At 44.8% G+C, this 25,529-nt stretch overlaps 1 protein-coding gene and 1 long non-coding RNA gene across 2 annotated transcripts in view; both read right to left on the bottom strand.

Annotated features, from left to right (window-relative positions):
* The window catches only part of GCNT1 (glucosaminyl (N-acetyl) transferase 1), a 27,849-nt gene extending 25,461 nt beyond the window's left edge, over window positions 1-2,388 (bottom strand). The window contains exons 1-2 of the mRNA XM_049633930.1: window positions 2,261-2,388; window positions 1,303-1,420 (exon numbers count right to left, since the gene is read on the bottom strand). The gene's annotated coding sequence lies outside the window, so the exon portion shown is untranslated. The remainder of the gene's footprint in view (window positions 1-1,302; window positions 1,421-2,260) is intronic.
* A 1,602-nt stretch (window positions 2,389-3,990) lies between these two features.
* Window positions 3,991-22,640, bottom strand: LOC125925286 (uncharacterized). Its single transcript, XR_007458768.1, has 3 exons — window positions 22,199-22,640; window positions 4,723-4,769; window positions 3,991-4,377 (listed from the first exon to the last, which is right to left on the bottom strand). It is a non-coding gene; the product is annotated as an uncharacterized LOC125925286 (long non-coding RNA).
* Window positions 22,641-25,529: the final 2,889 nt, after the last annotated feature.

The following is a 25,529-nucleotide window of genomic DNA, read 5'->3' as shown; positions in this document are numbered from 1 at the left end:
AATAAATAAAAAAGAGCCAATATTTAAATCAGGTTTCACTTAAAAAAAAAAAAAATGAAAGGGCGCCTGGGTGGCTCATTTGGTTGGGTGACTTTGGCTTGGGTAATGATCTCACAGTTCGTGGGTTCGAGCCCCACTTGGGGCTCTGTGCTGACAGCTCAGAGCCTTGAGCCAGCTTCGGATTCTGTGTCTCCTTCTCTCTGCCCTCCCCACTTGCACTCTGTCTCTCAAAAATAAATAAACATTAAAAAAATTGTTTTTTTAATGAAGATTTTTCAGCTGTTGAGGGGTGGGCAGAAAGGTTTGGTCACACTGGGCCAGAATCCCTGCATGGTTATGGGTAGGGAACGGTCAATACCCACACAGATTTTTTTTTTAAGCAGGTCCACTGTAGGTCACCCGCGACTAACCAAGGCCCCCTTAACTCCCCCGTCCATCATCGTTCAGTCCCTACACATAGGTGATTTTGTACATAGTGGAAAGTTCTCAGGGACAACATTTTTCTTGGTGTTAAGCAACTAAGTCACAAATGGAAAAAAAAGCAACTTGTGGTTGGAAGTAGTATTATAATCAGTCAAGGCTGAAATATAATTAAAGAAGGATGAAACCCACTACAGATTTGGGGGCCAGGCTAAGGAGGTCCTTCCCAGAGCCAGTCACCGAAGAACAACCTGGAAGCAACCTTCAAACCCTCACCATGAAATGGAAAACTCAACTCCTTCCACTTACCAATAAAAACTTTGTAAAAGTAAACACACAGTTTATTACATTGTTCTTTTAAAATTGAAGAGTTAGCCCTTTCTAAGAACTCCAAGTTTCCGGAAACTACCATCCTGAACGTGTTGGGGGGGAAAGTCCATTAAGCAAGAGCAGATATCCATAGCGCTCAGTGTTTCTTCTTTTTTGCCAGAAGTGAAATCTGTTACCATGTTCCCCGGCAGGGGAGCCTGTCTGGAACTGCCTGGGCTCCTAGCAGGTAATTTACACTGATCTCTAAAAACCATTCGCCCCTCCCCCTCCCTTCCAAAACAAATCTGCCTTTCAGAACAGCTCTGAAAGGGGGACAGAATGCCCAGAGCAGGGGACCAGTCCCCGACTGGGTGCCTCACCTACCACTCACCAAATTCAGGCCACACAATCCTGTAGCCTGTTCTCATCGCTAGGAACCACTGCTTTCTGCCAACCCCGCATATCCTTCCAAGTTGGCCTCTTGTCTTACTATTTGTAAAACGAAGACCCTCTTCCCTCTAGAAAGAAAGAAAGCAAAAGGCGCCGAGGTTGCCAGGTGACTACCAAACTCACCTCCGCCTGGGCAGCCCATAAGGCCCAGCCTGGATCTGCAGGCGACCTCATCCACCGCGAAAGAGAAGCGTGCGGCCTGCTGGGGTGCCTGGGGCTCGTTCTGCATCGAAAGAAAGCGCTGCAAGGAGAAAAGGCTGTGAGCGAGGATCCTTCCACCTCGAAAAGCTAATAACCAAAAATTGGAAGAAAGGATTCAGAAACTGGGTGCTAAAAAGGTGACAAAACACAAACCAACCAAACAAAACAACTCCCCCCCCCCCAAAATACCCCAAAAGCCTAGGAGGGGGGCTAGAATGTGTTTCAGAATCACCTGTTTCCCTAACAGACCCAGCAGCGCGAGTTTCCTAGATCCGCGCGCGATGGACAGAAAGGGAGCAGAAGAGGGAGAAGCGTGGGGGCTTCCGAGTCCCCCACTGGCGTCTCCTTTCCAGTGGCTTGCCCCAGGGCGAGTCATTTCTCATCCCGGTGTGGGCATCCTCATCAGTAAGACGGGGGTAATGATGCCTCTTCGCAGGGCTACGGGGAGCATTAAATCGAGTTAGAGCTGCTGGCACCCAAGGGACGGCAGCGACTTAACTGTTCGCTCTCTGCCTACCCTCGGCTGCAGCTAACTCCGATTTCTCAGCTCCTACCCGCTACCCGGATCAGGGGGGAAAGAAGGCAGGAAAAAGTGGCTTCCAGGTGACACCGGGCACCGGAGTCCTCTCCCCGGGTTCCACGGATCGGACCAGGAGTAAGGCGCAGGGAAGGCGTCCCGCGTGCACACGCGCCCGCCTCACTCCCACCGCGCGTCCGCTCCCTCCGGCCCTCCGCTTCCTCTTCCCGAGAGCCCACCCCGCCCGGGGTGAGAGCCGGCTCCCTCCCTCACATCCTTCCCATCCCTCCACCCGCCGCCGGGCGTCATAGCAGGAGATCGAGGTTGCCGGTATGGAGTAGGCGAGGTGGAAGAGTAGGTTACCTGCAGCAAGCCCGCGGCCGCTGGGGCGCAGGGGGGGTGCGCTACCGCGCGGCACCCCAAGCCCGCCGCGCACCCGCCGGGCGCTGAGCTGCGCTCGCCGCGCTGGCCGACAGCGCCTCCCGGCCACGGGGCTCGGAACCCGCCCGCCACGCCCCCGGTCCCACCCCTCTAGGCCCCGCCCACAGCATCCCAGCCTCGCCCACCTCGGAGGCCGGCGGGCGCGGTGGGCGGGGCGGCGGGGCGGGACGGCGCGCGGCTCACGGCCGGGGACAGCGCGCCCTCTGGGACAGCCGCCCCGCGTCCCTGTGTTTCCCCTCTCCGCCTCCTCGGGTCCGCCTTGCTTCTTAGTTCCCCCCCAAACTGCACAAGAGCTGGGTGAGTAAGTGGGGTCTTCTTCAAAATTCTGTGCCCTTTTCCTTGGAGGCGGGAAACGCCAGAAGTGCCGCCTTTTCTGATTTTCAAAATGTTTTATTAAAAAAAAAAAAAAAAAAAGACCAGAAAAAAAATGCACATGCCAAGGTTTTTTACGTAATGTAAAGTTTAGAAATGACCGTGCAGGGTTTGTTTTTTTTTTTCTTCCCTAATGAGCCTTGTTTGTTAAATTTAGTATTTAAAAAACGCATTATGTCCACGTGTTTTCACAGGAGAACTAAGACGAAAATTAGATTGTGAACCAATCCACAGTGCCCGGCAGAAGTAGAAAACACCTCTTTCCACCCTTTGTAGCACATAGGTGGGTCACTTAGGAAAGTTGACATGGTCTCCTTGGTAACAAGAGGAATGCTGTGCATTCTTCCATAGGACCTTTAGTTCCTGGAGAGCAGGACGGATTGTGACTCCTCTCCGTATCATTTATTCATTCAACACATACACTGAAGTAAATGAAGGAAGGAAGTAGGTCCATACTCACTTCCCCGCCCACCATGTCCTGCTGAAGCCACAAGGCACATCTGAGATCCTGTAACTGGAGGCTTGCATGGGGCCCACCATTCCTAGGAAAGGTCATTGCCCAGGCAAGAAGCTTGAACAGAGAGCAGGGCCAGGCTGGCCTGGACTGAACCCCTGAGTCTCTGAAGTTCACCCTCTTTGGGCTTTGGACTTGAAGAGGTTAGATACCCCAGGGATGGTGGGTGGGCGGGGGGGATGCTTGCTTAGACATAGCCACACAGAGCAGTTGTATCTTATAAGCGGAACATAAATTAGCCACCCCACATGAAGCGCATTGGTTTCATGTGAACCCACCTCTTCTGTGAAGACACGGGCTCCCTTCAAGACTTTGGAATATTCTGGGAGGATTGCTGTGGACTCTCCTGTCCCCTTCCCACCCTTGTGCCGGAGTGTTACTGGGTAAAGCAGCACGATGCGGGCCAGCTGTGATGACAATAGCAGAGAAGCTAATGAAATATTCCCCGGGGGAAAGTAAATCTTGTCTTCCCCGAGGAGATTCCTCCCCCCCCCGCGACAATGTTGGAACACATTGCTTTAATTTTATTTTTAAAAGTAATTTTCTGGGGCACCTTACTGGCTCAGCCAATAGAGCGGGCAACTCTTGATCTGGGGGTGGTGAGTTTGATACGCACACTGGAGGTAGAGTTTATGTAATAAAAAAAATTTTTTTAATTTAGAGAAAGTGACTTTCTTATAATGCATTATGTGCAAGACGAAGACAAGGAGACCACACAAGTTCCTTTTATTATTTTTTTTTTAACGTTTATTTATTTTGAGAGAGAGAGAGAGAGAGAGAGAGAGGGAGACTGTGTGCACAGGGCGGGGAGGAGCAGAGACAGAGGGAGAGAGAAACCCAAGCAGGCTCCACACCGTCTGCCCCGAGCCTGTTCCTGGGCTCTATCTCATGAAAGGTGAGACCACGACTTGACACAGAAGACATGAATAGACACTTCTCTAAAGAAGACATCCGGATGGCCAACGGGCACATGAAAAGATGCTCATTGTCACTCCTCGTCAGGGAAATACCAATCAAAACCACACTGAGATACCACCTCACGCCGGTCAGTGGCTAAAATGAGTAAGTCAGGAGACTACAGATGCTGGCGAGGATGTGGAGAAACGGGAACCCTCTTGCACCGTTGCTGGGAATGCAAACTGGTGCGGCCGCCCTAGAAAACAGTGTGGAGCTTCCTCAAAAAATTAAAAATAGATCTACCCTATGACCCAGCAGTAGCACTGCTAGGAATTGACCCAAGGGATACAGGAGTGCTGATGCACAGGGGCACTTGTACCCCAATGTTTATAGCAGCACTTTCAACAACAGCCAAATTATGGAAAGAGACTAAATGTCCATCAACTGACGAACGGATACAGAAGATGTGGTTTATATTTACAATGGAATAGTACTTTGGCAACGAGAAAGAATGAAATCATGCCATTTGTAGCAACTTGGATCAGACTGGAGGGTACTAGGCTGAGTGAAATAAGCCTTTCTCAAGCAGAGAAAGGCATACCATCTGTTTTCACTCCTATGTGGATCCTGAGAAACTTAACAGAAGACCTTGGGGGAGGGGAAGGAAAAAAAAGAGGTTAGAGAGGGAGAGAGCCAAAGCATAAGAGACTCTTAAATAAAACTGAGAACCAACTGAGGGTTGATGGGGGGTGGGAGGGAGGGGAAAGTGGGTGATGGGCACTGAGGAGGGCACCTGTTGGGATGAGCACTGGGTGTGGTATGGAAACCAGTTTGACGATAAATTATATAAAAAAAGAAAGGCGAGACCATGACTCGAGCCTAAATCAAGAGTCACACACTTAATGGACTGAGCCACCCAGGCGCCCCCACACGAGTTCCTTTTAGACTGTGGTTTACATTTTTTATGGTGGAAACAAAAGTAGGAACCCAAAATATCTTGTGCAGAATTTGCATTTTGGTCAGAATCAGAATAAAAGTAATTGCAGTTTGTTTTCTCTATCTATTGCTAACCCAGATGACCTTTTAAACTAAGGGACTTAAGACACTGAGAAGGCAAATACGCTGTGAAAACCGTGATAATGCTTTATGAAATTAAATTCATAAATTCTATCATTTCGCCTGTCACGTCTTTCCACTAGACTAAACATGTTTCCTTCCTCCCCACTTGATTAGTTGTTGTTTTTTTTTTTTTTCCTTTTTTTTTTTTTTCTGGGCTTATTTCAAGGATATTTTAAGTTTTGGGTTTTGTTTTTTAAGATTTTATTTTGAAGTAATCTCTACACCCCACGTGGGCTTGAACTCACAACCCTGAGATCAAGAGTTGCACGCTCCACCAATCGAGCCAGCCAGGAGCCCCTTACGTTTGTTTTTAATCATGAACACGGCTTAATATGCCTAAAAGAATAACTCTTTTTAATTTCAAAAAGGGTGATCAAATGTGCTTGCTTTTGAGTTATCTCCTCGTATCATTTAGCGTTTATATCTTAAAAAAGAAAAGAAAAGGAAAATGTGCATTGTCTTATGTCCCAGCAATTCTCCTCTTTGGTCTTAAGTCATCAGTTATATTGTCTAATGTAGTAGTCACAAGATACGTGTGGCTACTGAACCCCTGGAATTGTCTACACTGCATTGAGGTGTGTGATACATGTAAATTACGCAATAGATTCTGAAAATTTAACATGAAAGAAAAAAGAATTTAGTATATCTCATTTTAGGGGCACCTGGGTGGCTCAGTCAATTAAGCATCCGACTTCGGCTCAGGTCATGATCTCACGGTTCGTGAGTTCAAGCCCCCGCATCAGGCTCTATGCTGACAGCTCAGAGCCTGGAGCCTGCTTTGGATTCTGGGTCTCCCTCTCTGCCCCTCCCCCAGTCACTCAGAAAAGAAATAATAAACATTAAAAAAACTAAAAGGAAAAAATAAATAAAAGATCTCATTTTAATTCATTTTCAAATATTGACCGTATGTTGAAATGATAATATTTTGGATGTATTGGCTTAACTTTTATTAAAATAAAAAATAAAAGGGTGAATAAAATTTGTTACTGCCAATAATTGGAACTTTGGGTCTATGTTGCCAAAGCAGTGCTGATTCTGTTCCTTTACACAATTTGTACAGTGTTGTACTTCATGTGCGTTATGAGCATTGATGAACCACAGCATCGCCGAACAGAGTACCTTAGACATAACCAGTATAAGGCGTAATCTCGTGATTATAAATATCAACTATCCTAATATTATAGATGCAGGATTTGATCATCTAAGTTCAACGTGTAATACTGTTTTTATAGGAAAATTAACTTCCAAGATCCAAACAGTGGATTAAAAAAATTCTTTTTAATGTTTATTTTATTTTTGAGAGAGAGAGAGAGAGAGAGACAGAGTGCGAGTGGGGGAGGGGCAGAGAGAGGGAGACACAGAATCCGAAGCAGGTTCCAGGCTCTGAGCGGTCAGCACAGAGCCCAACGCGGGGCTCTAACCCATGAACTGTGAGATCATGACCTGAGCCGAAGTCGGACGCTTCACCGACTGAGCCACCCAGGTGCCCCCCAAACAGTGGATTTAGAAATTAACTTTCAGAAAAATATTTTTGGTCAATTGCTTGCTGTGGGTATCCCATAAATGTAATTATTTTTAATGACCACAGGAGCATAAGCCCATCATAAATCTATACACGTAACCCAGAAGGTATTTCTGGATCATTTAAAGGTGTGTCCGGTCGGAAAACAGGTATCACAGCAGCTAATTTTACAGAGAATTGAAGGAGTTGGTTAAACAGGTAACAGAGGGCTGAAAGGTACAAAGGGAAACATGGCAGTAACAGAAAGACAGCAAGGGCCGCTGGTAGAGCTGGAGGAAAGAAGCGGGTATCAGAAACTAACAGCTGCCTGCCGTGGAAAAGAACCCTGGGAAGCTGGGACTCAGGCCTCTAAGGAAGGGGGCGGTACCCAACTGGGGGTGATATTTCTGCAAGTAAGTGTTGAGGCTAGATCTGAGAAAGTGGATTCAATACCGGAAATCAGAACCAACTGCTGCAGTCAGGGAAAAGAATCATTGCTTGGTGACCTTGGTGGGCACAGCAGGCAGATGTCAAGGAGCAAGTCCCTTCTCCCTTCTCCTGCCTCCTGGTCTCCTCGAGCACCGGTTACTGGCCTTAACAGAAGACTTGTTTTGCTTTTGTAGAACCACAGCATCGCCGAACAGAGTACCTTAGACATAACCAGTATAAGGCGTAATCTCATGATTATAAATATCAACTATCCTAATATTATAGATGCAGGGAAGTGCTAATAAACACAGCTGTTACAGTGACAATATAATTGCAATACATTTTTTAAAATATCCTAATAAAACTGTGGTTGAAAGCACAACTCAAATAAGGGACCCTATGGAACTTGACCTAAGCCCAGTGCTCTCAGAAGACAGTGATGGTTACAGAAACTCCCACGTCCACACCACTTTGTGTTCCCGGAAACCAGTTTCTACAAAGAACCACCACCTCTCCTCAAATGGCTTAGACAAGACTTGAAGAGAACTCCCTGGTTTACCGATGACAAGGTCAGACGTGGACTCTCCGAACTCCCTTTTTTGTCTCATAAATGATTACCTGAGCCCTTTGTCCCTACCAACCAATCAGCACAAAATGCCTGCTCACTTTACTTAATGAAATTTTGTTCAAGTTTCCCTCCTTGCCCCAGCCTTCGAGCTTTCATCCACCCTCAGGCTAAGCCAGCAGTGGGCACTGGGATGCTGAATAAACTCTTAATGGTGCCTGCCCAGAAGCCCCTTCCTAGCTGACTTCAAAAAAACCTTTTGTGACCAATTATCTGATCCTGCCACCAGCTCCTCCCTCTCCCTGAGACCTGTTTTCTAGTCTTGTTGACTCCTCCTTATAAAAGAAAAGCCTTTTCAGCCTTATCTTTCAGAAGCTTGCAGATCTTACAAGAAAGCCATCTCCCTATTAAAACCCCTCCCCACCCAGTGCCATAAGCCCCTTTCCCTAATCGCAGAAATTTTTTTTAATGTTTATTTATTTTTGAGATAGACACAGAATATGAGCAGGGGAGGGGCAGAGAGAGAGGAAGACAGAATCTGAAGCAGGCTCCAGGGTCCAAGCTGTCAGCACAGAGCCCGACACGGGGCTCCAACCCACAAACCTTGAGATCATGACCTGATCCAAAGTCAGCCGCCTTATCCACTGAAGCCACCCAGGCGTCCCTGCAATAATTTTTTTTTTTTTTTTTAATGAAGTCTCTCCTTTCCCTAAGTCCAGGTTTGTTTTTTATTTGACAATTTTCTGGTGCTATGACTCAGCTCAAAAGTAGAACTCACCTAGGGATCTCCGCCATCCCCACACAGGAAACGGTATATAATACCCTGTTGTGCAATTTGAGGATCCGTCCCTGAGTTCAGTTCTCAAGCTAATGCTCTGGACATCTTGTCTATTGAAGCACAGTGAAGAGTTACTTTAATGCTTTCTAGCAAAAAGAGAATTGTTTCCCCGCAAAGATTCTTTCTTTGGCCTTCTTTTGAGACCTCTTGTGTTTTTCCGGGGTTCCTCAGGCTGGGGACTGTGAGAGAGAATTGATCAAGTGAGGCTCTTTCTCAGTTTCTCTACAGTTAATTTCTTCGGGTTAACTGTTAATCCCACAGGCAACTCTTAATCTCTGAGGCTCCCTCTCTCTTTTTTCTCCCACTGACTATATGCTGTGATGGCAGAAGTTTAATTTAATATCTTCAAGAATTGGCAAAATTTATTAAAGGCAATTTAGAAATTCAAAGGCGTCTTTGAGAACTTTGGGATCTCCCCAGACTGAGCCATCTGGGACTTCTCTCTTCCCGGCATCCCCTCCTCTTCCTTTCTGTCCCCTTAACCTTCTCTTCAGCTGCCTTGAATCCTTCGATCTGTCCCCCTTCAACCCCTCCACCTTCTCCCCCCACCATCCACCCCTGTCAGCCCCTGCCCTACCCACCCCAGTCCCTCCACACATCATCACGTGAGATTCAGGGCCCTTCTTTTCTGCTCACTTCCTCTTCACCCCATTGATGAAGGAAGAATCTCTTGCCCTTAATAGTACAAGATGGCCAAACACACGATACCCTGTGCTGGACAGATGAGATTGATAGTTTATTACTCATAGAGACTCACACCCTAGGAGAGGAAGATACCGCAAGCCATTCAGAGCCACAGATGCCCAGAAGGCAAAGATTCTGTGCTTATCAGAATGACTTCGTAGGCCTTATGTTTGGTAAGAGTCTATCTTCCTTGTTAATAGGATGTAATTGGGAACATTGGTTGTAAAACCAAGGCTTTGGCTGGAATGTCGTGTTTGCAAATAATGCTCATTTACTGGACACTTATGAGAGGCTAATGTTGACTTTATTATGGAGTCAATGTTTAAACCCTCTTGGGAAGACTGGCTTGGTACCTGGCTTACAGGTTTCTAACCTTATAGGTGAGAAGGAATGTCAGTTCCTGGCAAGCCTAGGAACCTTAGAATGATTTGGGAACATTGAGAAGAGAACAATCTCAAATCTATAGATACTGCAGGTGAAAAGTGGTGGCAGGTTCATGGTTTGGCTTCCTAAGCCTTAACAAGTTTGTACAAGTCCTACCTGGGATTCCTTATAAAAAATTCCAGTGAAGCAAACTTAAAACGGTCTGTGTGCTAAATTAACATTCTTGCTGTACCTATGTAAATAATGAGATCAATCCTAACGAGGCCAGCCTTATTTTGTGATAAAGAATAATCTTTCTTTAAAGTTACCCTTGATTAAAAAGGACTATAAATTGGACTAGATGCTGTCACCTTGCACAGACTGTCAACCCTTACAGAACTGCAGTTCTCCCACTTTCCTCCAACATCTTCCCCCCACTTCACCAAGAACTAAAACCTGACTGCTCAGATTGTTATCAGTTCTCTGGGTTGCCTTGCAGCTGGCTTTTTCCTTGAGGATCTGAAGAAGCACTGGGAACTCAAGCCCAGTAACTTAACCACACGCATGTGCTGGATTCTTCCCTCTCACCTCATAAGCCACTGCCTGGGCCACCAGGAGGCCTGGTAAAATGCTCAGGTCATACATGCACTTATATGAACGGTAACCAAGCCTGTGGATAACATCGCCAAATGCACTGATGTCTCAAGTTTCGGAAATTCAACAAGAAGCCCTTGTATAATAAGATTTTCACTTACTGATTTCATTGACATTAATCTATCACTGATATTTCTTTATTATTATTGTTATTGTAAGCATCCCTCTCTTAAGGACCTGATCTTTGTAACTACCTCTCGACAGATGGTTCAACTGAAACTGTTTCTTTATCCCTGATTTGCTTTGCTTGGGAGGTTTATAATTACCTGCAAGTTGTTCAGTGATGAATAATGTTCATTCATCTTGAACCAGAGGGAGAATGGCAGGGCTGAACTTTATCAGAGCTCTTGCTCCAGAGAAGCAGCAATGGTTAAAGAGATCTCCCCACATTTCTAAGCAGTCCCCCTGTCCTTGCAATAATCCTTTTTTTTTTTTTTTTTTTTTTTTAATTTTTTTTTCAACGTTTTTAATTTATTTTTGGGACAGAGAGAGACAGAGCATGAACGGGGGAGGGGCAGAGAGAGAGGGAGACACAGAATCGGAAGCAGGCTCCAGGCTCCGAGCCATCAGCCCAGAGCCTGACACGGGGCTCAAACTCACGGACCGCGAGATCGTGACCTGGCTAAAGTCGGACGCTTAACCGACTGCGCCACCCAGGCGCCCCCTTGCAATAATCCTTTTGAATAAAGTCTCTCCTTACCGAAATCTGGATTGTTCGTTTTGACAAAAGGTACGACATTAGTTTTGAATCGTTAGAAAATTCAACAGAACTGCCTTGACTGGAACAGGAGAAGGATGTAAAAGCGTGAAGACACAGCAAGCCAATCCGATAATACAGTTTAGGAAAAAAAGGTTGACTTTCAAGCGTACAAATTCCACACAAGTCAAACTGAAATTTGTTTTTAAAACCCATAAAACCTATCTGAAAATTTTAAAAAAAGAATAAGAGGAAGAAGAAGAAGAAGAAGAAGAAGAAGAAGAAGAAGAAGGAGGAGGAGGAAGAAGAGGAGGAGGAGGAAGAAGAGGAGGAGGAGGAGAAAGAAAAGAAACGATTTAAGAACAAGGAAGGAAGGCTTGTCCTCTATCATCTGAGGCGCCTTTGAATGGTTGGGGGTGCTGCAAATGAAGTGAGACAGGACAAGGTTCGTTCCTCAGGGCCGGTGAGAGTGGTCATGAGTAACTGAGACAGATGAAGGTTTATATGTCACGGTAACAAAAGGAAGGCATATGAAGGGCCAGGTAGCAATTCAGTGGAAGGAGACGGAAGATTCAGATGAGCTTCTGGATGCTAACGGCAGCTGAATTCACGCTTCCATGTGCTAAGGGTCAGTCTTCTCTCAATCAGGAGGCTCCCTCCGAGAGAGCTCTATGGCAGGTGTGTTTTCCAGAGGCTCTGCTTAAGTTTATTTATTTAAAAAAATTTTTTTTATGTTTATTTATTTTGAGAGAGAGAGGGAGGGAGAGAGACAGCAAGCGGGGGAGGGGCAGCGAGCGAGAGGGAGAGAGAGAATCCCAAACAGGCCCCACACTTTCAGTGCAGAGCCCGCCAGGGGACTCGAATAGGAACTGCGTGAGACCATGACCTGAGCTGATACCAAGAGCTGGATGCTTGACCAACTGAGCCACCGAGGCTTAAGTTTAGATAATGTTTTCTCCTGCCGCTAATGATTATTCGGATATGTTCAGTTTAAAGCAATTCTTATACAGCTTCGGTGGCCTGTTACATCGCTGCCGATGTCACTGCACTCAGGGGTACGAATTCCTACGAGCTGTCCGTAAGGGCGGTGGGACAGTGTGAATACATGTAAGAATCATTGGTCTAGGAATTTACTCTATGTAAAGAATTTGACAAGTGCACAAAGATTTTTTTTTAAGTTTATTTATCTATTTTGAGAGAGAGAGCATGAGAGAGGGAGGGACAGAGAGAGAGGGAGAGAATCCCAAGCAGCCTCCACACCGTCAGCAAGGAGCCTGATGCGGGGCTCAAACTCATGGAACCGTGAGATCATGACCTGAACCAAAACCAAAAGTCAGTTGCTCAACTGACTGTGCCACCTAGGCACACCCAAAGGTTTTTTAAACCTTTTTTAAAACCCCTTTTAAAGGGGCTCTAACCCACAAACCCCTTTTTTAAAACTTTCTTAAAACCCCTCGCAAAGGTTTTCTAATAAGGATGGTCACTGATTATATTGGAAACATTAAAGTTTGTTAAAAGATACTTTTCAGAAAAAGGTAAAAACACGACTCATACAGATATGAAAATAAGGGTGTGTTAAAGAATTTATTTTACATACATGATGAGAAAGAGAGAATCAGGCAAATGTTATAACCAAGTTGAAAAGAAGACTCAAAACATACAGATTTGTTTAGAGTAAAGGAAGACTGAGATTAATTACAAATGGAGACAAAAGTGATTTCTCCAGAGGTGTGGGGATAAGGAAATCAATTAAATCACTACCACACAGGACAGAATTTATATATCTATCCGTTACCTACAACTTACAAAGCACAAACAGCTCAAAGATTATGAATAAATAGAGCTAGAAGGTATAACCCAAAAGGGTATGCTATAGATAATGCATAGTGCATCATACAAACACTATTAAAACAAGTTTTATTATTAGAAAACGGTTGTTAGGTTGCACTGATAATCATGCAGCTCTAAAAAAATAATGGTGGGAATAGCATGCTATAATGTCACGGAAAGCAAAGTTATTATATCATTAAATTTAAAAAAGTAAGAACATTACCTTGCATATAATTATCTCTCATGATCAAGGAAAATGGATAAATAATGCATAAGCAGTCATTTCCAGAAATTTTTACTTTCTACTTCTTAATGTTTGGGTAAAAAAAAATACATAAAAAGATTTCTTACAACTATCATAGCTTTAAAAAGATATTTCCGTTAAAAAATTTTTTTTTAACATTTATTTTTGAGAGAGAGAGAGAGAGAGATCAGGAGCGGGGAGGGCCAGAGAGACAGGGAGACACAGAATCTGAAGCAGACTCCAGGCTCTGAGCTGTGGATTCACAGGGCTCTAACCCACAAACCATAAGATCATGACCTCAGTCAAAGTCAGATGCTTAACCGACTGTGCCACCCAGGCACCGTGATATTTCCATTTTGAAAAATAATATAAATACATGAATAAATAAACTAGTAGTAAACTTAACATTTATGTAAAAAAGAAAAATGATTACAGTGAGCAGATGCCCATCAGGATATTTATCAGAAGAAAACAACTTGAAAGAATTACTTGTCTAAATGGGTAAACAAATTGTGACATATCTATGCAATGGAATACTGCTCTGAAAATTAAAGGAACCTCAATTAAAAAAAATTTTTTTTAACATTTATTCATTTTTGAGAGACAGAGACAGAGCATGAGTGGGGAAGGTACAGAGAGAGAGGATGACACAGAATCCGAAGCAGGCTCCAGGCTCTGTGCTGTCAGCACAGAGCCCGATGCGGGGCTTGAACCCCAAATGGTGAGATCACGACCTGAGTGGAAGTCAGATGCTCAGCTGACTGAGCCACCCAGGCGCCCCAAGGAAATCTCATTTAGAATGAAGCCAGAAAACCAGCAGGGGGAGCTCTCAAAGTCTACCGCTCTTGGTCAATGGCAGACCCAATGGGGAGAGAGGAGCCTTGCAAGGTGGATGATAGTACTTCACTATTCCCGTAGGAGGAAGAAAGTCTTTCCTCCTTCCCTAGTCAATGGCAGACTCAGCCAATGAAAAGCCACTATACTTTCAACCCCCCCTTTACTCCAATGGACATTTTGTTTATAACAGTCTTCCAACCTCCAATCTCCCACCCTTATAAAAGATCAACCTCCTCTCTCCCACCCCTCCTTTTCTCTGTGGACCTGCCTGTAGTTTCGCTATAGCTTGCTTGTCCTGGATTCCAAGTCTTGCTATTCCGAATAAACCCATTGTTTTGCTGGTAAAAAAAAAAAAAAAACAAAAAACAAAAAACTGGCCATTTTATTTTTATGGTTTAACACTACTTAGTTTTTGGAGGGAGATGGGTTCACACAACAATACAGATGAATTGCACAAACCTTATGCTGAGATAAAAAGTGCCAAACGCAAAAGACCGCATACAGTTTGATTCATAGGTATATATTTGAAATTCTGAACAGGTGAATCTATAGTGACAGAAAGGGGAGTAACTGTTGCCTGGGGCAGAGGGGGGTGGGCTTACTTTTTGAGATGATCGAAATGTTCTTTATTTTGGTCATGGTAGTGATTACACGGGTGCATACATTTCTCAAAAACCCATTGAACATCCACTTAAGATGGACATATTTTATTGTGTGTGTAGGGGAGGAAAATTCATTTCCCTTCTGCCCTTCTAGATTCTCGACTGAGACATCCGTAGAAATAAAAGGTAGATGAACAGGAGAAAAACAACTTTAATAACATGTATACCTCCTATCTACACGGGAGTGTAGGGGTCAAGGGCAGGCTACCCCAAGACAGGCCATTTGGGGATGCAGATTATGCTGAACTGAAAAAAATCAAAGCCCAAAAGACTCAGGAAGAAACTTTGACCTCCCCCCAACACTGCCTAACAGAATTTAGATAGAGGACCTGTGCCTGGAAAAGAACTGCCACCACAGGGAGCTACATTATCATATGAATTGTGTATGAAAGACAGGAGCCTAGCAAGGCCTATTTGGCCAAAGTTCTCTCCATGTCCCATTGTTTCTGAGTGACTCACCAAACATATGTTAACCAAACGTTTACTCTTATTCATTTTCCTATGAGTTCCATTCCATCCTTTTGAAGTCCCAGACCCCTGTCCCCTTGTCCTTAGTTCAGGATGACATATATACCTGTTTTTGCCTATCTTTGGAATCTCATGTCTATGTGGATTCCCCATACTTAACAAAATTAAGTTTGATTTTCTCTGATCTGTCTCATGTCAATTTAATTCCTAGTCTAGTTAGAAGAACCATGAAGGACAGAGGAAAAATGTTCTTCCTCCCGGACAGGAGACACCCAGGAAAAGAGGGTCACTCCTTGATATGGCCCAAGCCATCACCTTAAGTACCAATCACCAGCAAATGATAAAAGTTGTTAGAGGGCAGGTGCATTTATGGGAGGTTTCAGAAAAAGCACAGTAAACGAGGTAAGGTTGTTATGCAGACTTAAGTTGCTGTCTCCTCCCTGGATAAGTTTCCAGAGATTAGTCGTTTTTCTCTTCCTGGTACAGAGAGGGAGAGATCTTTACAGATGGAGATTTCCCTTATAAATATAAATATCTTTTACAAATGATGCCAAAGAGGCCTATGTTGGGGTGACAAATTTCTGTTCTTGTTCATGTGGAAACTACATCTCAATAAAATTGATTTTAAAAAAAATATCTGTTTAAAAACACTAGAAGGGGTGAAAGGGGGGAGAGCAGTGTTGGGCAAGGTCTGAACACACTGAGTTTGCAAAGCTGATGAACTCTCCAGCAGCAGAAGGATTCTAGGCTTCTGGAAATGTGCATGGACTCCAGCATTACCTACCTAGATGCCACCTGGAAAAGGATGGCTGGTGCAACCATAACATTAAATGTATGCTTTTAAGGGGCACCTGAGTGGCTCAGTCGGTTAAGCGTCTGACTTCGGTTCAGGTCATGATCTTGCAGATCACGAGTTCGAGCTCCACGACAGGCTCTGGAGCCTTCTTCAGACTTTGTGTCCTCCTCTCTCTGCCCCTCCCTCACTCATACTCTGTCTTTCTCTCAAAAAAAAAAAAAAAAAAAAAAAAAAAAAAAATTTTTAAAGAAATAAAAATAAATGTATGCTTTGGGGGTGAGAGGGCATCGGAGAAGTCATGGGGAATTTTTACAATTATGAGGCTGTGGCAAAGCATAGGAAGCGGGGAGGGTTGGAGAAGGTGGAGGAGAAATAAATGAACAGTCTATCCTGGACATCAGGGAGGGTGCAGCTATGTTCAAGGAGACAAAAGAATCAGGTAGGGTCACAGCATATTTCAAACTGAGCATTGTAACTCTCATGCTAAAGGAACAAGAATGTCCCAGGTCTAAAATTGTTCCCTTAATGCTGATTTGCAAGTGGAGGTTGAAACGTGACAGAGGTGCCCTCTGGTGGTAGAATCCAAAAGCAAATGTATAAATACGGAAGAGTTGAAAAATAGGATGAAAATCAGCTGTAGTTTTTATATATATTCGATGTGAGAAGAAAATACAGTCAATCTTTACCACGGGAAAAAAATCAACTATGCTTACCTAGCATTTTCTAAAATAAAGAGCTTAAAAGAATTCCATTTCCAGTCAAGAGGGAGTAACAGGGATCAGATTTACCTTCTGTTACAAGCAACAGGATCTAAATAGTCACTTATTTTAAGCTCCCCATCACCAAACCAAGACTTAATTACAGTTTTGGCGCTCTCCGAAATGGAATGTTAAACCAGCCCATCAGGAATCACCTGATCAGCTCTAGTTAGGTAATCTGCCTGATGGACCCCTGATTTCTCCTAAAGGAAAGTAGCCTTACAATAACCAACTTACTTTTTTTTTTTTTTTGGCCTAGTATAACTTCCTTTTCTGCTCTCTTCTGCCTATAAAAGTTTTTCATTGTGTACAGGTTCAGAGATCCTTTCTATCTACTAGATTGCATGCTGTCCTATTTATTTTTTTAAGTTTATTTATTTTGAGAGAGAGAGTGCGCACATAAGTGGGGTAGGGGCAGAGAGAAAGGGAGAGAGAATCCCAAGCAGGCTCCACACTGACACAGGGCAGAGCCTGACAGGGGCCTCGAACTCACAAACTGCGAAATCGTGACCTGAGCTGAAATCAAGAGTCGGATGCTTAACCGACTGAGCTCCCCAGCCACCCCAGATGCTGTCCTATTTATAAACCATTGAATGAAGTCAGTGAGATCTTTACAATTTACTCAGTTGAATTTTGTGTTTTAGCCCTTCTCATTTGAAATGAGAAATCGTACAAAAATGTATTAAAATGACTTCTGAAATAATGGTTTTCAGAAACTGGACATCAGGCAGCACAGGATAGTAATCTCTGAAAAATGGGAAACAAAGGTGAGGTGAGCCTTATGGTTGCCCTGAGAATGTTCCCAGGCTGCCACTTAAGGAGAGATAACTCAGGCAGAGCTCAGCAGGTTTCCTGAGATATAGAAATGGAGCAAGGAGGCCAGAGAGACCAAGGTAGCTAGAGTCCACAGGGCACAATACTAGAAAGGAGAGAACAACTCAGGGAGAGAACTCCTAAGATCTTCAGAGGGTCCTTTTTCAACTCTTCAGCTGAGAATGCCTGTTTATGAGGAAACTACCTGAGGCCAGGAAGGAACTACCCGAAGGTAGCAGAGGGAACAATCTCTAGAACTCACAAAGAGCTAAGAGCAGTACCTGTTCCCGCCCCCAGAGTGGAAATTCTGGTAATTCAAGAGACATTAGATAAAGTACATGGTATGGGGCAAAACTGTCCCTAGAGTAACAGTTGTTTTCGTCCTGAATAGCAAAACTGAAAAGCAAGATTCAAAAGGGTCAAACTATTTCCAAGTAACTTAACTGTGTCCCAGAAAAAGGCCAAGAAAAAAAAAAAAATACATATATACTCGTACACCCAACGTGGGGTTTGAACTCACGACCTCAAGATCAAGAATCATGTATTCTACTGACTGAGCCAGTCAGGCAGCCCTTGGCCAAGAATATTTATAGGAGTCAAAATACAACCAGCACCCAACAAAGTAAAATTTACGATGTCTGGCATTCATTTGAAATTAATTAGGCAGGCAAAGAAACCAGAAAGTATGATCCATAACAAGAAGGGAAAAAATAAATGTATGCAAATAGATCTTTCTAAGTGATAACAGAAGTACATTAAAACAGTTATCGTAACTACATTCCATCTATTCAAGAAGGTAAAAGAAAGACTGAACATGTTAAGTAGCAATGTGGATGATCTAAAATTGGACTTCTAGAGATCAAAATACCATGTCTGAGATGAAAAATACACTAGCTGGAATTCACAGAAGATTATAGAGGAGAGAAGAAACGATTAGTGTACTTAAAGAAGCAGCAATAGAAACTATAATAGGAATAGGAAATTAATCACAGAGAGAAAAAAGACTGAAAAAATGAGCACATCATCCGTCAGCTGTGGGACCGCTTAGTGACATAGTGTATGTGGAATTGGGGTCTTTGCTATCCTGTTAACCACTCTGTTTCCTACCTCTTTTTTCTACTGCGTCCACTTTAACCATCAAGAAAAAAAAATTCTCGTCCCTCAAACGTCCACCTGCAAACTACTAAAACTAAATAGTTTTAAATCTTAATCTTAAAAAGATCTGTAATAACTGAACACAGTGAAGACTTTATATAACTCCATCTTTCTGTGCATCCCAATGGCTCTCCAGCCTCTTAGCAACACATAGTAACACTGTTTACTGCCTAATCTTTGAACCCTAGTCCTTGTCTACTACCTTCGTTCCTCGAAGTTGGTCATTTTCCTGCCTTTGTTGTCACTCATCAAAGTGGATTCCTTCCCTCCACTGGCCCTGAATTTTGGGTATCCCCAAGCCTTTGTCGTAAAGTCACGAAATTTCAGGGTTGGGCAGAGATCTTACACACGACCTACTCTGGACCATTCACTGTGGAACACTTGATTTATGCTTAGAACTTCTTTATCATATAGTCGTCCAGCTTTTGTAGGAACACCATCATGATGGGTGCTTTTCCCTGTCTATTCCCACCAGCGGTAGCTCTAATCTTTAGGCCCTGCTTTCTCATATTAAGCTGAAACAGGTTTCTCTGTAACTTCTGCCAAATGGTCTGGTCTCAGGCTCTTACCCTTCCTTCGTTTCCACTCTAGCCTAGACCCATTAACACCTCAAGTATGGAATACTTCAATAACTTGATGGTTTCCATTGTAATCTTTCAGTTCACTTAGTTCATAACACTTCCCCCCTGACTAATCTCTAAAACACAGTTTCAATACTGTTATGTTTCTCTCCTACTTAAGAGCTTATAAGTGCTCCCTATTTTTTTCCTATCAAAACATGTATCAGTTTTTCTTTTTTTTTTTTAATGTTTATTTATTTATATGGAGAGAGAGAGAGAGAGTGCACACACAAACACAAGTGGAGGAGGGCCAGAGAGAGACAGGGAGAGGGAATCCTAAGTAGTCTCCATGCTGTCAATGCAGAGCCCGATGCAGGGCTTGAGCTCACAAACCGTGAGATCATGACCTGAGCCAAAATCAAGAGTCAGACGCTTAACCGACTGAGCCACCCAGACGCACCATTATTTTTTCAATATACTCTTTTCTGAATGTCATTCAAGCACAGATACAGAATTCAAAAATGCATAAGCCTCCACCCCTCCACTTTCCCTACAGAGGCAATCACTGTTGAAAGATTTTGGGGAGTTGGTTCGGGTTTTTTCCTCTGAGATCTTTCCAGAGATGTTCTGTACATTTCATCAAATGTGTATCTTTTGCCGGCCTCTGATGATACCTTTCGCCAATGACCTTTACCCTTGAACCAGTTTAGCAATACCTGTCTAATATCTGCTCTTGACCTACCTTTCTTTTTCACTTAACACAAAATTTTGGAAATCACTCTGCATCAGTTTATATAAAGCCTCTTTGTTTTTTCTCAATGTCTGCATAGTAGAAAGGATGCATCATGATGTTTAAATAGATCCTTAATGGGTATTTAGTTTGTTTCCAGTTTCTTGCTCTTACGAACAACGCTGCCATGAAGAACAAAGTACATGTATGAAATATATGTATAGAATAAGTTGCCAGAAGTGGTTTTGCTTGCTTAAAACACATGACATTTAAAAAGTTGATAGATATTACCCTCTGAGTGGTTTCCTTCAGGGTGAAGGTCATTGGCAAAAGATACCATCTGACACAGCAAAGGAAACAAGTTCTTTATGCCTAGGCAAAAGATAGAAAAGACCCACACCCTTCTGCCAGACTCAAGAACGCCCCCTGCCCCCCCCCCCAGCAATCCTCTCTGCTGCAGAATCAATTTTTATTCTTTCTATTAAATCTTTATTATCAGCATACAACAATGTTATTTCTCCCTTCTTTTTAATTTTTTTTAACCACTTATTCAGCTTTGAGAGAGAGAGAGAGACAGAGCGTGAGCTGGGTAGGGGCAGACAGAGAGGGACACACAGAATCTGAAGCAGTCTCCAGGCTCTGAGCCGTCAGCACAGAGCCCGACGCAGGGCTCGAACTCACAAACCATGAGATCATGACCTGAGCTGAAGTCGGACGCTTAACTGATGAGCCACCCAGGCGCCCCTTATTTCTTCCTTCTTTAAGGGCTTCTTTCAATCCTAAGATCACAGAGAGCTGGAGATTGAGCAGTCGTCTCTGTCAGAAGGACACACTGCCTTGGATACTGGTGCTGGGGCGAGGGTCCCCACAGGTCTCTGAAAATTTCCCTTTGCTGCACCCACAAGAGGGTTCACGGCCCTCTCAGACCCTCTGTGGGTTCTGGAGACCCCAGTGGCATACCCAGCCCGTGAAGGGAACGGCTCAAAACTCCAGCTCATTCCTAAACAACCACGCTGCAAAGCTGAGCGGAAGGTCGGTGTCACGTGGAGATTGCCTAGATGGGATAGAATAATCCCATTAGAAGGCCTCGGCCTTAGTCGGGATGATATGCCTTCCATAGAGGAAGCGTACCCATTTATACTCTCACCGACAACACCCGTCTGCCTGTTTCTGCACCTGCTCGCCCGTACAGCCAAGCGTCAAGGACTTTTGCCTTTGCCGAGAGTGACAGGTAAAAACTGTGATACACGCTTTCAACTTTACGTTTCTCTCATGTGTAGAGTGGCACATCTTTTCAGAGAATACCAACGAAAGACCTACATGTCTCTCTGCCTAGCAGGGCAACTCTGCTTCGTGGGTGCTTGATCCCGCCCTTCGGTCACACTCGAGAACATCTCCCAACAGTCTTCTCTGCTGCAACTCCCTGCATTGCCACCTTTCCAAGAGCCCCTTCTTTTGTTAGCCACTCTCCTCCTTCTTTCTCTCTCTCTTCTCTCCCTCCCCTACCTCTCGCTATTTTTTTTTAATTTTTTTTTTCATGTTTTTATTTATTTTTGAGACAGAGAGAGACAGATTATGAACAGGGGAGGGGCAGAGAGAGAGAGGGAGACACAGAATCTGAAGCAGGCGCCAGGCTCTGAGCTGTCAGCCCAGAGCCTGACGCGGGGCTCGAACTCACGGACTGTGAGATCATGACCTGAGCCGAAGTCGGACGCTTAACCGACTGAGCCACCCAGGCACCCCAACCTCTCGCTATTTTAGAGCAAAGCTTGGCAAACTCTGCCTGGGAGGGCCGGGTAGTAAATATCTTTAGCACTGTGGGCTTCGACCAGACCCCCTGGTCTCTGTCACAAGTCCTTAACTCTGCGCTGGAGCTGACAGGAGTGACAGACAGCACCTACGTGAGTGAGCAGGGCAGCCGTTCACCTTAGTTTACTGGCCTCGCTTTACAGAACACGGACCTCCGTTCCTGCTCGTGGGCAGTGAGCCCTCAGCAAGTGACTGCACTTGTTCCTGTGACCCGCCCTCCGCCAGCTCTTCCCAGAGCCTCGCAGAGGGTCCCAGGGAGCATAAACCTCCCCGTGGGTGTGGCCAAGGGAGTTTCTGGAAGGACCCGGTTGTGCCTGTCCTCTTCACACCCTGTGCTCTCTAATCCGGTGCTTCCTCCAGTGCCCGTAGGGAAACCATCCTCGTCAAAGTCGGGTCCGTGTTGTTCCAAAATCCAGCAGGTAGGCATTTATCTGAACTCCTCCTACGGGTCATCTCGGCAACCTTTCAGCCAATAATCACTGTCCTTGAAAGCCCTTCAACGGGGCCCTGAATCCTTCCCGATTCTCTCCTGTCACTCCTCCTCTGCCTGCTGGTTCCTCCTTACCTCCCAGGCCTTGGGACGCCACCACCACGCCTCCAGACTCAGGCCTCAGGTCCCTCTTCCTTTCTCTCCACGGTCCTTCCTTGTGAGCTCCCCGGGCCTCAAGCCGTTCAGTGTTCCTGTATTTAACATGGCCATCTCCCTCCTTGTGATCTCCCGTCTGGACCTCTCCTCTGAACTCCGGATGCGTGTTTCCAGCTGCTTAGTTGACAACTCCACTTGAGGGCTAGATCGGCATCTCAACTAGGCCCCACGTGCAGCCCCTAATCTTCTCCTCCAACCTGCTTCTCTGCCAGCTTCTGCCTCTGTCATCCACAGCCCCTTCCGTCCGGCTGCTCCGGCCGAACCCGTGGGCAGTCCCCCCTGCCGAGGCTCTCAGTCTCACACAGCGCGTGTCCACTCCATCAACGAGTGCTTTGAGCTCCCTGTTCAAACTGTTTTCGGATTACGATCCCTCCAGCCTCCTCCACTGCCTCCCCCGCCCCCCCCTTCCTCACGAGAAGCGCCCTGTTTCCCCTCACACCCCTAGCCACCCATTATCTCCACAGCCACAAGAGCGATGGTTCTCAGATGTAGATCAGGGCTCCCAACGGAGCGTCAAGGTCAGTGGTTTCGCAGTCGCCTCTATAAGCCCGGCTCCACAATCTCTCTGCCCTCGTCCCCTGTCTCTCTCCTCTCTCCCTCAGGTCCACGCACACGGGCTTCCTCGCTCCTAGTGGACCACACCAGGCATATGCTCATCTCCGGGGCTCTGTACCTGCTGCCCCACTGCCTGGAAGACTGCCTGGAAAGTACCAGACTGGGTTCAACTATGACTTGGCCATGTTACCTTCACTGACCCCCTCATTTAAAATGGCAACATCCTGGGGCACGTGGGTGGCTCAGTCAAGTGTCCAACTTCGGCTTAGGTCGTGATCTCCAGGTTCATGGGTTCGAGTCCCGCGTCGGGCTCTGTGCTGACAGCTCAGAGCCTGGGGCCTGCTTTGGATTCTGTGTCTCCCTCTCTCTCTGCCCCTCCCAGCTTACACTCTGTCTCTCTCTCTCTCTCAAAAATAAACAAACATTAAAACGGAAACACCTCTCCCTGGTTCTCCCTGTCCTCCAACATGTTCTTCCACAATAGCACTTACAGCATCTAAAATCTGTCACACAAGTAGGTTTCACTTAATTAAAAAAAAAAAAAAAAATCTGCTCCCCCTCCAATACATGGGAAGCTTTTTGTGAGAGCAGAGTTTGTTTTTTTTATCTGTGTCAATCTTAGTATATCCCCAACATCTATGAAAGTGCTTGACACAAAGTAGGGGCTCAATAATATTTGCTGGATGAATAAGGGAATAAATGAACGAATAAAGATATTTACCGCAAGTGTAATGATTTTAAACAACACAAATGTATCAGCCTACAGTCCTCCAGGGCAGAAGTCTGACACGGGTCTTGTTGGTCCAAACTCAAGCTGTGAGATGGGCTGCCTTCCTTTCTGGAAGCTCTGTCTCCCTTTCTGCCTTCATTTTCTTCCTTCGAGAACCCGGTGATGTCGTTGGGCTCATCCAGATAATTCACTATAATCTCCTTTTCATAAAATCAGCTGACTAGTTATCTTAATTCCATCTGCTACCTTAATTCCCCTTGGACATGCAATATATTAACAGGTTCTGGATATTAGGATGTGGGCATCTTTGGGGGCAGGGCATGATTCTGCTCCCCATAGGCAGAAATCCATGAGAATTCTTCAGGAGCCACACAGCTCGTTCCCAAATCAACCCCGCAGAGCCCTGCAGATCAGTGTCACTGAGAGTCACTTCTGTGAAGGAGTCTCTCCTGCCAGGAAGGATCCCCTCCACCGCTTTCACTGGGCAATGCCTCCTCCCTCTCGGCTAGCGGTCCATTGGGACAAGATGCCAATAAATGATTTCACTCTAAGATATACATAAAAAAGTTTCCTCTCCTAGGGCATTTGCACTCTTTAAGAGGGTTTTTTCAGCTGCAAGTTACAGGAAACCCATGTGTTTGATATAATTAAGGGTTTATCTTTCCTACAAGCAAGACCTCCGGAAGTAGCAGCCACTGGCATTGACTTTGAGGACTTAATGTCACTGGCACCGTGTCTCTGCCGTTGTCTTTCTTGCGCTTATAACCAGGATGGGGCTGCGCCACCCAAACATTCTAGGCAAGAAGGAAGGACAGAGCAAAGATGGTCCCACTAGTCATGTTTCTTGCCAGAAAAAAAAAAAAAATCTGTTCAAATTGCACCCCGCACATAGTCAGACTTCCCCTGATGTCTCAGCGTCCAGAACTGATCACACAGATACTCCCAGCTGCAAGAAGTCGAGGGGCTGTATAATCACAATCGATTTAGACCAGTCGTGATCTAATGTCTACAGACGCTCATGTTGCTGTCACAAACAGAATTTCCATTAGGTCATCTGGGGAATGCCAGCCTTGGTAAATAAATACACAAGGTGCCTAGTTACATTTGATTTTCTGACAAACAATGAATGCTTCTTTTTTTTTTTTTTTCCAGTGTAAGAATGTAATAGCTGGGACATAGTTATACTAAAAATTATTCACTATTTATTTGAAATTCAAATTTAACCGGACTTCCTGTGTTTTACCTGGCTCTAGGTTAGCAAAGAGAAGGACCAGTGGATGTTGAGGATCTGCCACGAGGGGGATGGCATTTTATCCTGAAAGTTGAACGGCTGGTGGCAGAATTTCAGGACTCGGTGGCAGGCTGGTGGGGGAACTCTGCCATGAAAAAGTCTAGGGACTTCCATTTTGACCTTCCATTCATATAGTTGTACGACATCCTAGGCAATCTCCAGGTAAAACCTGTCTTCAGTGGGGTTGACAGGAGGTTTCCTCTCTAGTAATCCCCAATCAGCTAGCTTCTCCTTTTCAGCAAGTATCTTCTGCCCTGCCTGTCCCAGTGCGGAAATTGTTCGACCGTGGAAAGCAAAACGGGAAAGCGGCAGAAACAGCCAAAATCCAGGTCTGCTCAAATTAATCTATGGCCTTCTTTGGACTGTTCCAACCAGGGTCACGATGAAGTCAGTGATTTACAACTTTAGCACCCAATCAGAAAAAAGGTTAATTAAAAATATGAAATTGGGTCACCTGGCTGGCTCATTTGGTGGAGCATGTGATTCTTGATCTCAGGGTTGTGAGTTCGAGCCCCGGGTTGGATGTAGACATGACTTCCAAATAAAATCTGTGAAAAGATATACAATTAAATTTAAAACTTTAATTTTTAGAATAAACACTCCCTATTAGCTCATTTCCTCTCATATTGTTCCCGCTGTAATTTAAATATTCTATAACCACCAAAATATGGGTT

This window comes from Panthera uncia, chromosome D4 (assembly GCF_023721935.1).
Source record: "Panthera uncia isolate 11264 chromosome D4, Puncia_PCG_1.0, whole genome shotgun sequence".
Lineage (NCBI taxonomy): Eukaryota > Metazoa > Chordata > Mammalia > Carnivora > Felidae > Panthera > Panthera uncia.
This window is presented reverse-complemented; position numbering and strand designations above follow the sequence as displayed.